Genomic DNA, 15,175 nt, shown 5'->3' on the forward strand with positions numbered 1-15,175 from the left:
GAGCCCGCCAAGCATTATCTTAGGTAAGAGAGAGTGAATTTGAGGGGGAAGAGAGCTTAAAGATATTTCAGTCAACCTGAAAATGGCAGCAGTTGGCTACTGGTTGGGACTGGCTCTATGAACTTACATACACTTACAGTCATCTGATTGCTGCTACTTGATAAGGAGTAGCTGAAGAGATTCAGGAGGCAGAAAACTGTATTCTTCTATTCACAGAAATGTTTCAGTTATAAAAGGCGAGTTTTGCTACCACTTACCTATGTCTGGATCCACTCCCAATGGCTACAGAAGCAGCTATACAGAAAAGGCATGGCTGCTTTTAAGATGGGAGGAGGGAAGAATATAGATTTGGTAAGTTTTTGTCTCCTTTTGTCATTCTTTTTATTGTTGTTTTTGAAAGCTGTTTGCTTGATGAAAGCAGAAGGAATGGAAATGAATTTTCACAGTACCACTGTCTTCATAGTAACAACAGCTAAGGCAATCACCCAGCATTTCACATTCAATGAGAATCAATGACTTGAGGGGGAAATATAGACACATTGTGAGTTCTTAATAAATGAACGCGTTGCCTTCCTCCACCACGCTTCATTTTATTGCTCCTGTCTGCGTTGATTTGTATGTAGGTAGCACAACCCGTTTTCAACAAGGAAAAGCTGTATGTTTTCTCTTTGATATAAAAAGATGATGAAATGTGCCCTTCAGAATACTGATCTTTCACTCAGATGCGATAGTCACGGTAGTCATGCCTTGCAGAAGTCATGCTTCTGCCCTGACTTGTCTTTGAATTTTTCATTGACATAGTTCAAGTTCTTCAGTTGTTTTCTTCCTTAAGCCAATGAGAGTCAGGAGGGAGGCATGGCAGAAGGTTAAAGCCTATTGTACGGTTCAGTATTTAAGCTGCGTGCCTTTTGAATACAGTAAAAGCATCAGGGATTAATGAAAGCATTTTAATGGATTTCTATATTCGTGAATCGTAGCCAAACCATGAGGTCATTAGAAATAGCCTGACTACCAGATTCCAGACTGCCTTGTGGTACTTCGTGATATCAAGTACAGTTTTTCTATGCATACAAGAAATTATCCAGTTAGTATAAAAGGTGGAAGAAATCAATTGAAGACAAGGGGTGGTGTTATTTTTTTCACTACATTTGTGTAAGATGAGTGAGAATTCTATTCAAATGGACTGATCCCATAAATTTGATCATCAGACCCATCCTTTGCCTTCCAAATTAATGACTTTTGTGCTTTTGCTGAAAAATGGAATCCGCTTTAGAAGGCTGTGTCTCAATGCGTGTGACGTACTTGCTTTACTGGATTTGCATTCATCTCTACTGTTAGCGGTATAAGAAACAATGCTTCCCTATAAGTACATCAAAAAATACAGAAGGATTATCTGTTTATTCATAGTTAAGGTAAGAAAACAAGCAAAACCCACCTGTCTGAGTAACTCTCAGGAACTGGACTGCTTAGTAAAGTGAAATTTAATTGCAAAAAGCATCACTGGAAGTGTTCAGCAGAGGATGGACTTGCCCATGTCAGTTTTTGGTGCCTCTGGATTCTGTGGCTGCCTTAGCAGAGCTCATCCTGCAGCTGGAACTTGGATGTGATTCAGTACAGCAATTCAGAATGTCCCAGACCTGAAATTAGTTGATTCTTCTATTCGTTCTTTAGACAGACTTAACATTTAGATCTGGACTGTGGTTTACCCCTCAGATTTCTCTAAGGAGAGACAGTATAAAGCTTATTCTTCTACCAGTGATACCAGAGTGCAGGAGCCATGTTACTAGTTGGATAAAGGGGGTTTATTGTTTTCCACATCTCACATACCTTACCTGTATCTTATTCACATGGACCTACGGAGTAAGTAAAGCTGCCATGATCTGAATTACCTAAATCTAGCCTCCAAATCAGCAATGCCTGAACTCTGCAAGCCTGTGGTTCCCGTAAATTCCTTGCCACAAGTTCACTGTCGCACTCTGAGGACAGCAGTATTTGCTAATTCAGAACACGTGGCTAGAAAGCTATTACTCAATATTGCTAACAAACACAGAATTAGTAGATGAAATGTCACCATATGGATCACTGCCATCCATGAACGAAATAGAATCAGTGCTTGTGGCTTGTAGCTCACTTTTTCTTCTTTTTAAATGTTAGGGAGCCTAACTTCTCCCTTTCTAATGAGACCGTTTTCCTTCATTCTGACATGGGCAATCTGTTTGAGTTTCATGCTAGTCCTTGAAGGTCATCTTTACAGCTGGAGAGTGTCATCAGGAGTATTTAACACAGATGGAAATCAGACGTGGAGCTCTGTCCAAGAGACAGTAGCCCTGTTCAGAATGGGTTCTAAAGTCTTTAAAAGAATGAGGAGAATACTGTAATGAATAGACAAAGCTCTAGTAAAAAATGAACTAGTTGGGCAGAAACTTGATTTTTCTTGTAAAATGATAATTATTTCCTATAGAGGCCGTGTGGAGCTTGACCAGAATAGCTGAGAAGACCCTAATGATTTCAGACATGAGGTCTCCTTAACCTACCATTAAATTGCTTAATGGCTTTTTCCCCCCCGAAACACACGTACTAGGTGATGCTATTATTGCTTTCCTTGTAGATGTGAAGTTACCTATCTGAGCATCAGAACGTCTAGCAGTGTTGTGGAGAAAAATGGCATGCATTTATGCAGAGCTTGGCTGATGGTTTACAGTTCTTTGTAACATGTCTTGAGCCTCACAAAAGGCACACGGCTTGTAAAAATTAAGGCCTACAGAACACAAGATTTAATAGCACTACTCCACTTTGACTGTTCTAGAGCCTGGGGGAAAACTGACATCTAATTACTTCTATGTGTAATGTTTTCGATTTTCCCGATTTAGTTTCAAAGCTAGAAATACTACTTCCACCTCTCCCGATTACTCGAGACGTTTTGATTGTTAAAATATATTGTGTGTAATTTCTTAACTTAGCCTGGCAATCCCCACTTGGAGCATCTGTTTTAATTATACTGAAGAAAGCTATGGTTTTGCTGGGTTGAAATTTCCAAGACCGGATGCCAATAGCAATGTGTTTGGCTAATGCTTCACTCTAGGCTTGCCAAAGCAGAAATTCCCCAGGCTTTTAGCTTCTGAGGTTCTTGGTTTTCCTGGGTGGTGTCAAATGTTCAAACAGGAGGTGCACGATCCAGTGTTCATTTTGACGGACTTTGGGGGCTTTCTGACTCATTTATGTGTCTCTTTCTCTCCGCAAAAACAGCGGATGGGAGTTCTGTATAGATGGAAAAAACTCGCTTGCTTTTGCAGTGTGAAAGGGAGGGATCAGATTAAGTCCAGCACAGAGAACTTACGGTGGTGAGTTTTAAGCCTTGTAGCTAGAGCGTATGGCTCTGTAGAGGATGCTTTCTTATTATCTCATATTCTTTTCTTTATAGTTCATTATACCAAGTAATTTACTTCGGGTGCTCAGGAGATGACTGCGTTTGGTGCCCTGTGGGACCGAAATATGTAACACTAAAATGGATGATGCAGCAGACGCAGCTGCAACCTTTCCACTCCAGTTGGAAAGGATGTTGGGGACTGAATGAATACCACTGGCAAGTAAGAGGGCGCTCACCCTTGAATTAGTTGAGTCTCGCTTGCAGAAGATGGGCCGTTGTTTGTGTGGGCAGCTGGATGTCTTGGTTGATATTTTGTCTTTGTTGCGACATCTTTTCTTCGACAAATCTCAAAGGTAAAACTGTGGGATCACTGAAAACGTCACTAGTACCAATGCTGAGTGAGCCATAGCAGTAGGAAAGGATTTCACCCTGGGGGCAAAAGTGGGAAGCCCCAGCACAACGTATTGAATATTTCAGCAGTGATATGTTGATTAATAAATTCATGAGAAGCTATTATGCAACGGTATGTGGAGTACATGCTGCTGCTGCTTAATTATTCTGCCTGGCTATTCCAATTGCATAGAAAATAGAAAACCATAGCTAACAACAGCACATCCACTTGTGTTAGTGTTTTTTCCCTTTGGCACACAGATTCAGCATTTCTCTTTAACTTGTAGACACACAACCTCCAAGTAAAAGCCTTTAGGAATGAGTCCATGCCTTTCTAATTTGCAGGAGGGCTCCAGGGCAGTTTGCTTTAGTTGCTAAGTTTGCAAGGACAGCTCAAAGCTCGGCAAAGGTAGCTGAGGCAAAATTGCATCAAATGCTGAACATTTTGTTATCTAAAGCCCAGACCTCAAGTTCAGCCAATCCCTCTCAGGGTAAGCTTGTTCATTTTGGACCAGCCGAAGCTTAGCAAATAAAATCTCGCTGTTCAAAAGATTGAGGGCACGATAAACTGAGACACTCACCCATATCACAGTCTGAATGTTTGAACAGGACTAAGTTGTTCATTAACAGTGGTGGCAATTAAAAGAAACCTTTCCTTTCATCTGTGCCCGTTTAGGATCTCGTATCTCAAACTGCATTGCCAGGAAGAAAGCAGCTGCAGACTAACAGGGACTGATGTCCTGGTGTCTGCTCTGACAAAACTGCATTTTCTTCATCATTTTTGAGAGCCCAAAATGGCAGCAGTCACAAGCGTCTGTATGGGATGTATGGAATTCTTTGCAGCGCTCATTCATTCCTCCAAGCCCGCGTCTGTTGGTATTTCTCACATGGGGAAAGTTGTTTAAACAAGAAAATGTAAATTAATGTCTTTTGTAGGAAACTTGCTGAATAAGGATCTCCTACACACTTAGTTCTGTATGTAGGCAGAGAGAGTTTCTGGACTCAAGCCATTCATTTTTCTCCCTACAGTCAAAAATATTTGTTATAGCCTACGTAGTTTTGTTTGTAGTCTACCAGCTTTGTTTGCAGTAAAGAATCCAGCCTTCTGGAGTGTGCTATCTTTATGAAGTTACCAGCTTTACTTCATGCACCACGGCACCCTGCAAAAGCAGTTTTGTTCCAGATGGGAAGCCCTTGAATTGAATCACAGGAACTTTCTTGTCACGACTGCACTTTTCTAAGGCCTGAATAGCACATGAGTCCTCAGCATCTGCTTTTTCATGTTGCTTGTTGTCCTGTGTTTCAGTAATTCTCTGCTGTCACCAACATGTCACCGACTTTGACAGCATGCTTTGCTAAACCATTAAACAGAATGTTTCCCTGTAAAGTACAGCGCAGCAACCCTCATGCCCTCACTGTGTGCCCTATTACTGCAAGGTTCTCAGTCCTTATTGCTGATGTGGCTGCTGGATTTAACAGCAAGTAACTTTGACTAATCTGGACTCTTCTTATTCCTTTTGCAGAAGCCTAAGAAGTGAAATAGATAGGAGAGGTAAGCACCCTTTTTCCTCATCTGCTTCGCCTGCTTCTTGGTATTGCTAAGATGTATGGAAAGATTGGTCCTTGTACTCTACGAAGAACAAAGGCAATGATTTTTAACCAGCTCCTGCACCGGGTGCTGTGCTGCAGGAAAAGGCTGCCTTTTGATCTGTTTCCCTCAGAATCCCTCTTTCACCATATTTTAAGGCAGAAAGAGTTATTAGCAGTTAAGCTGATGATTCAGATCTCACAGACAAATGATGCACATGAAACAGCAGCTCTCTAGCAATTTTCCTTCTTCAACTTGTGCTTTCCTAAAGGGAGTCATCACAGAAACAATAGATAGGGTTCTGCTTGAGCCCTTTCTAGCTATGTTTTCTATTAAAGCAGTAGATTGGCTTCTTTCACTAATGTTTTTTTTGTTTTTTTTTTTTTTTTCCTGTGTGGAACCTGTTGAGTAATTGAGACCAAAGTCAACAGAACATCTTTGGATACGTCTGAGATAATGTGCCCTCTGGAGTGTTTCAATTAATATTTCTTTAGAACTAAGCAAGTCTAAGCAAGTAGCCAGTCATCTTAGCAAGGGTCAGTTAGCAGCACCTCTATTTATGCACAGGATGTGTGACCTTTAGAACAGCTCTGGAGTGCTGCATAATAGCCCTTAACCAGTGAACCTCATGGTCCTTCCCTTTGCAGGTCCTTGCAGGTTGATGCAGCATTTCGGTTTGTGGCCTGTCTCCAAATATAAGGATATTCCTTAATAAGTGGATATGAAATAATGAAGTAGGTGTTTGAAAGAAAACTGACCAGGATTATCTATTGTCGAGAACTAAGAAAGCGAATGATTTGGTAATACCTACTTCAGGATAAAACATGGCACAGCACCACCTATGCATGGTACTCTGCACCATACGTGTGAAGGATTTTATTGTAATGTGTACCTTCTGTTTGTATAGAAATGACAATCTTTGTATGACATGGGATAATGATAACATAGACTAGCTAAATCATACACAGCTGGTGAAAACTGGCAGCGCTCATATAAGCTGTATTTTGATGGTCCAGTGATTATTTTGCTGACATTTAATGGAGTATGATTTTGGATTCACCCAGGTGGTGGGATAGCCTGAGTAGCTGCAGTGATGATGAGTTAACAGGGCACTGCAGAGGAAGGTTGCTGTGCTGTGTTTCTGTTCAGATGGAGCTAAAGGTTTGCCTGAGGCACCACTTAGATCACTGCAGCCTTGGGTCTTCTAGCAGAGCTGAGGTTGGCTCACGGTGCCGTAGCTGGGGCTAGATCCAAGCTCTTTGCTTTTACAGGGTTGCACATAGCGTATCTTCGAAGTGCTGTGTTCACCTGTGATGGCAGCGGAAACGTACCGTAATGAGTTGTTAATCTGCTCCTTGTTGGCAAAAACTCGCGCTCCTAAAGAGTTCACTGTGTTGTAATAAAGCTAGAGAACTAAGAAATTGCATTGGAGGCATAACCTCCAGTGAGTAATTAACGGCTGGGGAATGTAGGAAGAACTGATGCTGGCAGTGTCTGTCTGGCGTCACATCCCTCACAGCTGTATTACCTTCCATAGGCTTTTCTTGCAACTGAGTTGGAAGGGAAAACTGTCCTTATGTGCCCGAGTTAAACTGATCTCTTTGCTTTAGCTAGCAGGAGAACTGGAAGGCTCTGGGACTTAGAAAATGATGGGGAAGGAACTTCCAAAAGCATCGCCTCTGTGTTATTTAGCCATTTATTTTTCCGTGCTGTACTCCTCTCTGTTATTTGTGCCGCTTTCATCGGTCCTGCCATTTGCAGAAGGATGAGCAGCCAGCAAAGAGCCTGACTGAATGCTCCGTCCACCCGTGCTTTTGCTTGGAGTTCAAAAGGCTTTGAAGCCACAGCCTGCCCGGTCAGTTCTTGTTTAAATTCCACATGAAGAAAAGCAGAAAGGTGAGAGAATCATACATAATTCATGGCAACATATGCAAAATAATTTCCTCACGTGTAAATTGTCTGTACTGGGTTCGGTATTAATATTTATTAGGTCTTTGTTAAGATTTCACAGCCTCCTGCTGAAGACCCAGGGCACTCTCCTTTATGCTTCTGTTGGCTTAAGCTGTGCAACACCGTCTTTTGTTGCTTTCATTTGTCAGCTTTCAGGTTCTCAAATCCTAGTGGAAATAGCAGATCCGTTTCAAATAGAGGTAACAATGATGGTGAAGTAGAACTCCTCATTAGAAGTCGTGGTGTTGAAAAAATCCCACATCATTTCATGTGGCCACGCAGGAACAATCGTTCCCAGCCTGCTGCAACTTATTAAGCCCCAGTATGTGACATGTGGGGTTTATTATACTGGGTTTAATATACTGGGTTTAATTCCGAATCTATGTTTACACGTACTGTAGTTCAGTTCCAGCACTTGTGCTGAGTAATTGTGTTCCCTAAAATAGTCCTGGTTTATAATTTAAGAATTATTTTCCTTCTGACATGAGTCCTCAATATGAGATGACCGTACAAAGCACAGAACCACATCATTGCCACATTCGTGAGCTGGTAGGAAGGAGAGTCCCCACAAAGAGAGGTTAGATGCAGCTAGAAATCTCAGTGTAGTGCAGCTCTATCATTAAACCAACATATGTCGTGCTTGGGGAGCCACAAAGATGCAAGCATACAATTAAAGTGTTCTATGAGAAGCACGTGGAACAGGACAAGATGATTCTGCTGCAAGTGGCGCAGGGCACCCTTCCAGGTGTCCTTTGTGAGGGTCCCAAATGTGTTATGGGTACAGGGAGGATCTTCTCTATTACAAAACCTTTAGCATGAAACATCCATGTTGGGTTGACCTCTTCTCCCAGCTTACACTATCTCTGCACTGAATTAACGGATGGTTTCTAAAGTACAGCGGAGATGCAGATGGTACAGAACTGCTGCTTGCTCATTCCAGCTTGAATGCAGTTGGTTCTGCTTCAGGTGAGTGAAGGATGAGCTGTGTTCATGTGAGTCCTTGCTTTCCCATTTGCTGGTCACAGAACTGTTGTTCTTCAGACTGCCTGTTGAATGCCTGCTCTTCAGACAGAGCTCAAACCTGTTGCCATTTTCAGTAATGAAGAAGCTAGAGGTGATTGTTGCTTAATTTTTTGTTGGAGAGAGGGACTGAGTTTGTAGAATCGTTAAGGCTGGAGAAGCCCTCTAAGATCATCTAGTCCAACCTGATGATCTATGTCCCTATGCCCACTCACCAGCAGTTACTCCTGCTGACTCAGCTTCTTCCTCTTCAAGCCAGTCAGTATATACCCTCGGTATCTCTAAGCGCAGGAAGGCTGTGCTTTTACCCCATGTGCAGCAGCTGCCTTGAAGTATCTTGTTCTGCTCAAGGCAGAGCTGCTCATCCGGAGGGACAAGTCTGGGCATAGGTAATTCTGGTAGTCCAGCAGATGGGGTGAGAAAGGACTAAGAAGTCCAAGCCGGCGTTGTGATATTGCCTTCACACTGCACTGATTTGCTTTCAGGAACGAATGAAATAGGTTTCACGATCAACACTTCTTCCAAAGGTAGGAAGCGTAAGACACAGAGCTGGCTGCTGAGCCACGCTTTATGAAGAACTGGGAATTGCCCCCGAGGAAGCGCAGGAAATGAAAGACCTTTCGCAACGGGAACGGAGCTGAAAATACGTTCTTAAAGCACAGCGAGGGAAGCGTTTCAACGGTAAGAGCTCCGGCCGGGCACACGGTACCCTCCCGCATCCCCGGGGCAGGCGCTGTGCCCGCCGGGCGGCGCTGCGAGCCCACCCCGCCCGCTCCCAACCCGGGGCCGCCTCCGCCCCTCGCGGGCCGGGACCGGGCGGGGCGGGGCGGTGCCGCTCCCGGTCCCCGCGGCTGCAGCCGGGCGGTGTTGGGGCGTGAGGCGCCGGGGCTGCGTCTGGCTGCCGAGGTACGGAGCGCGGGGGCAGCGGGAGGAGCTGGGTTGGGGCTTGCTGCTTCAAGGGGGCACGGCGGCATCTGCTTCCTCCCGCCTGGAGTCAGTGCCGCGGGAGCGTGGCTTGGTTTCATTCAAACGAGCGGCGGGGATGCGGGGAGGGGAGCGGAAAGCGGAGCTCCGGGGCTCGCTGCAGCCTCGCCGAGCGCATCCCCGGGCGGGAGGAGCGTGGTCGTTGCTCTCGGGGCGGTAGTGCGCGCTGCCCGCGGCTCCGGGTGGGCTCCGGGTCGGCTCGCCCCTTTGCGACACGAGCGGTGCGGGTCAGCGTGCCTACCGGGACCGCTCCGAAGGGTGAAGGTAATTGAACGGTCTGATATAAAAGCTTGTCGCTCTTCCGACGTGCGTTAGTGTAACTGACTATCCAAAAGGCAGCCCGGTTAGAAATTACCGCTGGGGAACGTAAAGGTCAAGGTAAAATGGCTGACGGTGCAGTTTTTGTGTTGAATCATGAGGTTCCCGTGTCCGGCCGTCCCATTGTTAATTGTGAATGAAGGCTGGCAGCAAGCTGCCCGTCTTTCCCCGGATGAATTCTCACTTTGTCAAGCCCTGTGCCGAAAACATGGCTTTCCCCCAAAGCGTGCGGTGTTAGGGCAGGAGAAGTTGGATTTATCTGCTGTAGCCCGGAGCTCGGTTGCTTTTTAATGCATTCATGTTACCGGTGTTGTTACACGTGCTTTTGTTTCTAGCTGACCCGGCCCGGTTCTGAATAGGTTTAACGTGGCGCTCCAAGTAGTGCCTATTGTTCCAAGGCAGGCGTGCGGTGGTCACCGCTTGCCAGGGTTGGTGGTGTGGGGCACAACCAGCTCCCTCCCGTTATTAGGGGTGGGTGTTTGCGAGGCAGAGGTGAAAGAACTCCTTGCAGCATCTTAGATCACAGAAAGTTGCCTTTTGATTTACGTGTGTGTAGAGGGATTTGTGTTTGTGAGAGCTTAAGTCCCGTCTGTACGGAGGAACTGTGCAGGAGAACAAGGCTGGGGTATGGGGCTGAGCTGGACCGTGCGTGTTAGCCCTTCAGCTGCTGTGCAAAGCTCTTTGCTTCTCTTTAAGGGACAGATGTGTGCTGTGAGCCTACCCGTGCTGCTGGGGGAAGGGAAGGCAGAGTCTGGCAATTGGGAGGAGGAAGTGGGAGAGAAATTGGAAACATAAGCAAAGCCATTAATTTTTCCCACTGTGCGCACTTAAGAAACTGCTGGCAGTGCTCTGATGATACTCTGCCTCATGGAAGTGTCATGGACTTTCTTCACATGATCCTCTGAGATCATCCGGTTCCTCTGAGCTCTGTGGGAACACAAATTCCTCCCGCAGGATTCTGATCTCATCTTCCTTCAGCAGCGGCTTGGGAATTGGAGAGGAAGGTGAGGAAGGCACCAGTGGAATGAGCTGGATTGCTGCTTAGCGATGCTGTGGTCCCTTTGGGCATCATCTTGCCTCCTCCCATGAGGAGCGGGAGCTGTGGTGAATGTGGACATATCAGCCTATGTTAAACACCACTGGTGTGTAGTGTGCTGCTGTATATTTAGTGCTGCTTGCATCCAGCCTGTCCTATGTATCTTCCCTTACGGAGTCATAGGTTCACCAAAGTTGGATAAGACCTCCAAGGTAACCCAGTCCAGCCATCCACCTACTGCTAATGTTTCCCTCTAAACCACATCCCTCAGTACCACATCTACATGTTCCTTGAACAGCTCTATTACGTTCCGTTCATCCTTTTTATTGTGCTTATGAAGAGCAAACTGAAATGGTGAATGGTGACTTGAGTGACTGGATGCTTCAAGCTTGGGGAAATTCCTGAGTTAGACGAGAGACAAAAATATGGACTTCTTTTTCTCTTTCTTTCTTTCCCTAATAGCAACGTACATCATCTTTTACGTTCTTAGAGCACTGTAGTAAAAGAGATCTAAGCTGCTTCTCCTGTCTGTTGGGGATTACGGGCAAGATTTGGGAAGGCTGCAGTAGTGATGTCCGGCCCTTGAGTCTGTAACCTGATCCACAGCTTTTTCTCTTCAGCTGGGAAAGGAAGTAGCAGCTCTGATTACACCCTTATGTAACCTCGCCATTCACGTCCTCCAGAAAGAAGGAAAGCAGAGCCTGATGCCTGATGTATAAACTAGCACCGAGGCATCCTTTGTCAATAAGAAGTAGTAAAGAATAGCACTGATTTTCTTTTGTTTTGCTGTACCCACAGCGAAAAAGAAACTAACAGTAAAGGTTTTCCTCTTGTGCTGATGGGGTATTGGGAAGGGCTGCAGCTCTTCTTTGTAGCTGCTGCAGAGATTACCAGAACCGCACAGGTTTGGGAGTCTTTGCTAGTGGTTCTCAGCATCAGTCTTGATATAGGCTACAGTCCCAATGCTTTCATCCACTGCAGTTGTCTCCTACTTTGCTTGTAGACCGTGAAAGCTTTGCTCTTTGGCTGTGTAGAACTCCAGACTTCAGTGTCTGAGCAGAGCGTGGAGGGCAGGATCTTTTCTTCTCACTGATGGACAGACCCTGTCTTGGGATCCTGCTTAGGGAAGAGGAAGGAGAGGTTCTCCAAACCCTTCTGTGTGCTTTCACATATATGTAACTATAACATAGAACAGTTATAGTAGATTCTTTCCTCTTTGAGCACGAGAAGCCTTTCTGCTCACTGTGATTGAAGAAGGAATTTGTGTGACTCTCTCTGGGCTTCCCATCTTCCATCCTTCAGTGCAGGCGCTCGTTCTTTTCCATGCTCTCTAATCACTTTTGGCTTAGGTCTCTTGCTGAGCTGTTTTATCTCTCACCAGGTGGCCCCTACTTATTGACTTGCCTCTGGTACCTCACTCTATCCTCCCCGGGCCTCGGGCACATCACGTTCCTGCGGTCCCATGCTGTCTCTGGTGGCTGTGTATTTTGCAGTGTGCTCCTCAGGGACAGACCCAGCATGGGCTGGGCTCTTTGAGCAGGGCTGGAATGTACTTTTATGGTATGCGTGGCCATTTTCAGCGATTCCTGCCATTTTTGATGCTTTGCTCTGGGTTTGAAGAACCCTGTTGTAAAAACAAGTAGTTTATCTCACTTTTTGCTTATCTCAACTTTAAGTAACCTAGCAGTCATTAAGGATTGCCTCCAGACCTGAGACTTTTGACTAACATGTCAACCAAGTGCATGGCTGGAATGATCCGAATTCTTTTTACAGGCTAAGAGCTAAGGGTATAACCACATGGACAGTGTTGGTGTTTTTCTTGTTACAGGGAAATTTTCCATTTAGTAGTGGCAAGCAAGCTTCTCTCCATTTCTAGCTATATTTCAGTCCTGCTGGTTAAGTCACTGTGCTGATAGAAGCATTCTGTGGGAGAGAATGGAGTCTCAAAAGATGCTTTTGCAAATGAAGGATGCTGACGACTTATCCAGTCCCCTTCTCAGCTGCAAGATCCAGAATAACAAAGATACCATGAAGAAACAATGAGCGTATAGGAAGAAGAAAGCAGGAATAGCTACGTGATATCTATGCTGAGTAGAAGGGTTGGCGGTGCTGCGCTGTGGGAATTGCTTGCTGTAGGTTTCCTTAGTGTCCAAATACAGTCAGTGCGGAGAGACTCGTGTTGTGTTTTTTCCTACAGTCAGCAGAAAACTGTTTAAGGAGAAGTTAGTGATCACAGCCTGGTGAGCATGGGTACGAGTTTCCTGGGCCCACAAGTATGCTCTGTGTGCGAGGTCTTTTGTTTTTCTTTCCACGCTCCTTTTTCTGTGGTTTTCCATGATTATTCATGGTTGGCATATTTTAAAGCGCTACTGAGGGTACTTAGAATTAAGAATAGGAACGATTAAACTGGAGGACTTAATGCAATAGGAACATTGGGGTTACTGGTTTTTATGCATAGTGGAGCACATGCGAAGTCTCAGTGCTGTATTTTCTTCTGACCTTTGGAAACCTGCACCTCAGAAACAGAAGTGCGAATCTGCTGGGTGAGAAGGTGTTGAGTTCTGGATCCTGGGAAGACGTGAGCAAAGGAAGCTGTGCTTACTCTCTGTGTTTTTATTCCTTTGTGTTGAAGCTGTTCATAGAAGTGAATGGTGTCCTTAGAGGTCAAAGAGGGGGGTGTTCCTTTGTGGGACACCTTTCTCCACCTTTGGGGCGGAGAAGTCTGTATTGTGGCTAAAATACCAACCACTCTCACTTTTCATCAGCTTGGGGAAAGACTGGAAGGAAGATGGTGCTGGTTGATGGACAGAGGTCATTTTTGGGAGCAGTTGAACTTAAATGGGCTAAACCATCTGGGTACTGAGAGTCTGAAGAAGCTTCCTGCCTTCCATGTCTGTGAGTAGGTCTGTGGCTGCGGGAGCGGTTGGGTTTTGCCACAGAGGGTGAGTGAAGAGTGCTGCTTTGGAGAAGCAGGAGCTATTTCTTATGAAAGGTGAGAGGGCTGACAAACTGCTCTCTGAAGAAGCTGTAGCATATAGTAGTCACGACTGTATGATACAGTGGTTTTGGCACCGGCCTCAAACATGCAGAATAGACATAGCTACTGCTGTCATTGCTCAGTTACCCAGCTGTCAGGCTGCGGCAGTTAAAAGGCCTCTGGAGATTACCTTGAGTGATCAAAGAGCCTGAGGCTGTGCTGAAATGAAGCTTGATCCAGGAGAAACCCCTATAAATCCCTCTGGCAAGCAAGGGTGCAGTCCAGCTCCTCGTACCTCGCAGCACGCTTCTGACACAGGGAAGTTCTGAACAAGTCTTCTGGCTTCCCAAAACTGCCAGCTGGAAACACTTGCTGAGACAAAGCGAGGGAAGACTCAGTACCTGTGAGTGCACGTTGAGTTTCTCTGCCCTGAGATGGTTGTTTCCCTTCCTCCTTTCTTTATAGTTATGCTGGGGAGTTGTGGTGTAGCATTTTGTTTGGAAATGGCTTAGTTCATCATGGTTGATATTAGACTGTGTGCTGGCATGTACTCTCCTGGACTTTTGGAGCAGAGTGATTAACATGTGTTGAAATGCAGCCTTTTGAACTGCCTGCATTTTCCCGGGTGCCTCATGATAAGGATGGAGATACCTGGATTTAAAAAACGATGGCTTTTATGCTGTGACTTCAGACGTACTAATGAAATGTACTGCTGAGAATGAAAATAACCAGGCTGCATGTTGATGCTTGAGACGAGCGTACTTGTCTAAGAGCACCTGTTAAGTTGTCTAAGGTAGTTATCTAAGCTTCTTCTGCTCTTGAATCATAAAATCATTAAGGTTTTGGAAAAGAACTCTAAGATCACCTGGTCCAGCACTGTGCCCACTAAGCCACATCCCTAAGTGCCTTATCTGCCCTTTTCTTGAAAACATCCAAGAGGAAGAACGTGGCTTTGTCTTTGTGGCTTGCCATGTCCATCTCAAGGCAGCTGTGGATGCTGGCTGAGCCTTTTGGGTGGAGTTATCAGGAGAGGGAGGGTTATGTGGGCAAGGATAAATCTACTTGGTGGTGTTCTGGACTTCTCCTCTTGTTTTAAACAATAGGAAAGCAAACAGTATGAAAATACACGGTACGGCCACGTACAGTGCCGTTTTAGCCAGACTTTAGTCCAGGGAGAGAATACAAGTGTGTGGACACTTGGACTTCGCTTTGTATACTGGCCCTTGGACCGGACTCTGGGCATGTGATGGTGTTTCCCACTGCTCTATCAGTCTCAGATATGCTCAGTTATTGTGGGGGCTTGGTGATGAGTGACTGGGGATGCCACTAGTTCTTCTGGGATCTGGATCTCAGTAGCTCTGTGCTTGTCCATATCCTGTCTTAAGTCGGGTTCAGGGATGGCTGGGAGGACTTTCAGTGGCATCCTTCCCTTCAGCAGTTGGAGCTGTGTGAAGCCCTGGCTTTACTTGCTGTGCTATTTAATATTTTGCATATCTTTGAGGCTTGTCACCATGTTGAATGGGGAAGGAACCCAAACATTTGAGA

The 15,175-nt window shown here is 45.4% G+C and overlaps 1 protein-coding gene and 1 long non-coding RNA gene across 7 annotated transcripts in view; both read left to right on the forward strand.

Moving 5' to 3' along the window:
* The first annotated feature begins 215 nt into the window (after positions 1 to 215).
* LOC140254617 (uncharacterized) lies at positions 216 to 3,577 on the forward strand. The gene is made up of 3 exons (XR_011904267.1): positions 216 to 351; positions 3,247 to 3,341; positions 3,422 to 3,577. It is a non-coding gene; the product is annotated as an uncharacterized lncRNA (long non-coding RNA).
* A 5,289-nt stretch (positions 3,578 to 8,866) lies between these two features.
* MYO1B (myosin IB) overlaps positions 8,867 to 15,175 on the forward strand; it is an 88,569-nt gene continuing 82,260 nt past the window's right edge. For 3 of the 6 annotated variants that reach the window (XM_072341731.1, XM_072341735.1, XM_072341736.1), the window contains exon 1: positions 9,112 to 9,221. The gene's annotated coding sequence lies outside the window, so the exon portion shown is untranslated. Of the gene's footprint in view, positions 8,997 to 9,111; positions 9,222 to 9,430; positions 9,564 to 13,896; positions 14,034 to 15,175 lie in introns of those variants that run through there. The other 3 variants (XM_072341733.1, XM_072341734.1, XM_072341732.1) reach the window with 3 other exon arrangements.

Source organism: Excalfactoria chinensis, chromosome 7 (assembly GCF_039878825.1).
Source record: "Excalfactoria chinensis isolate bCotChi1 chromosome 7, bCotChi1.hap2, whole genome shotgun sequence".
NCBI classification, from domain to species: Eukaryota; Metazoa; Chordata; class Aves; order Galliformes; family Phasianidae; genus Excalfactoria; species Excalfactoria chinensis.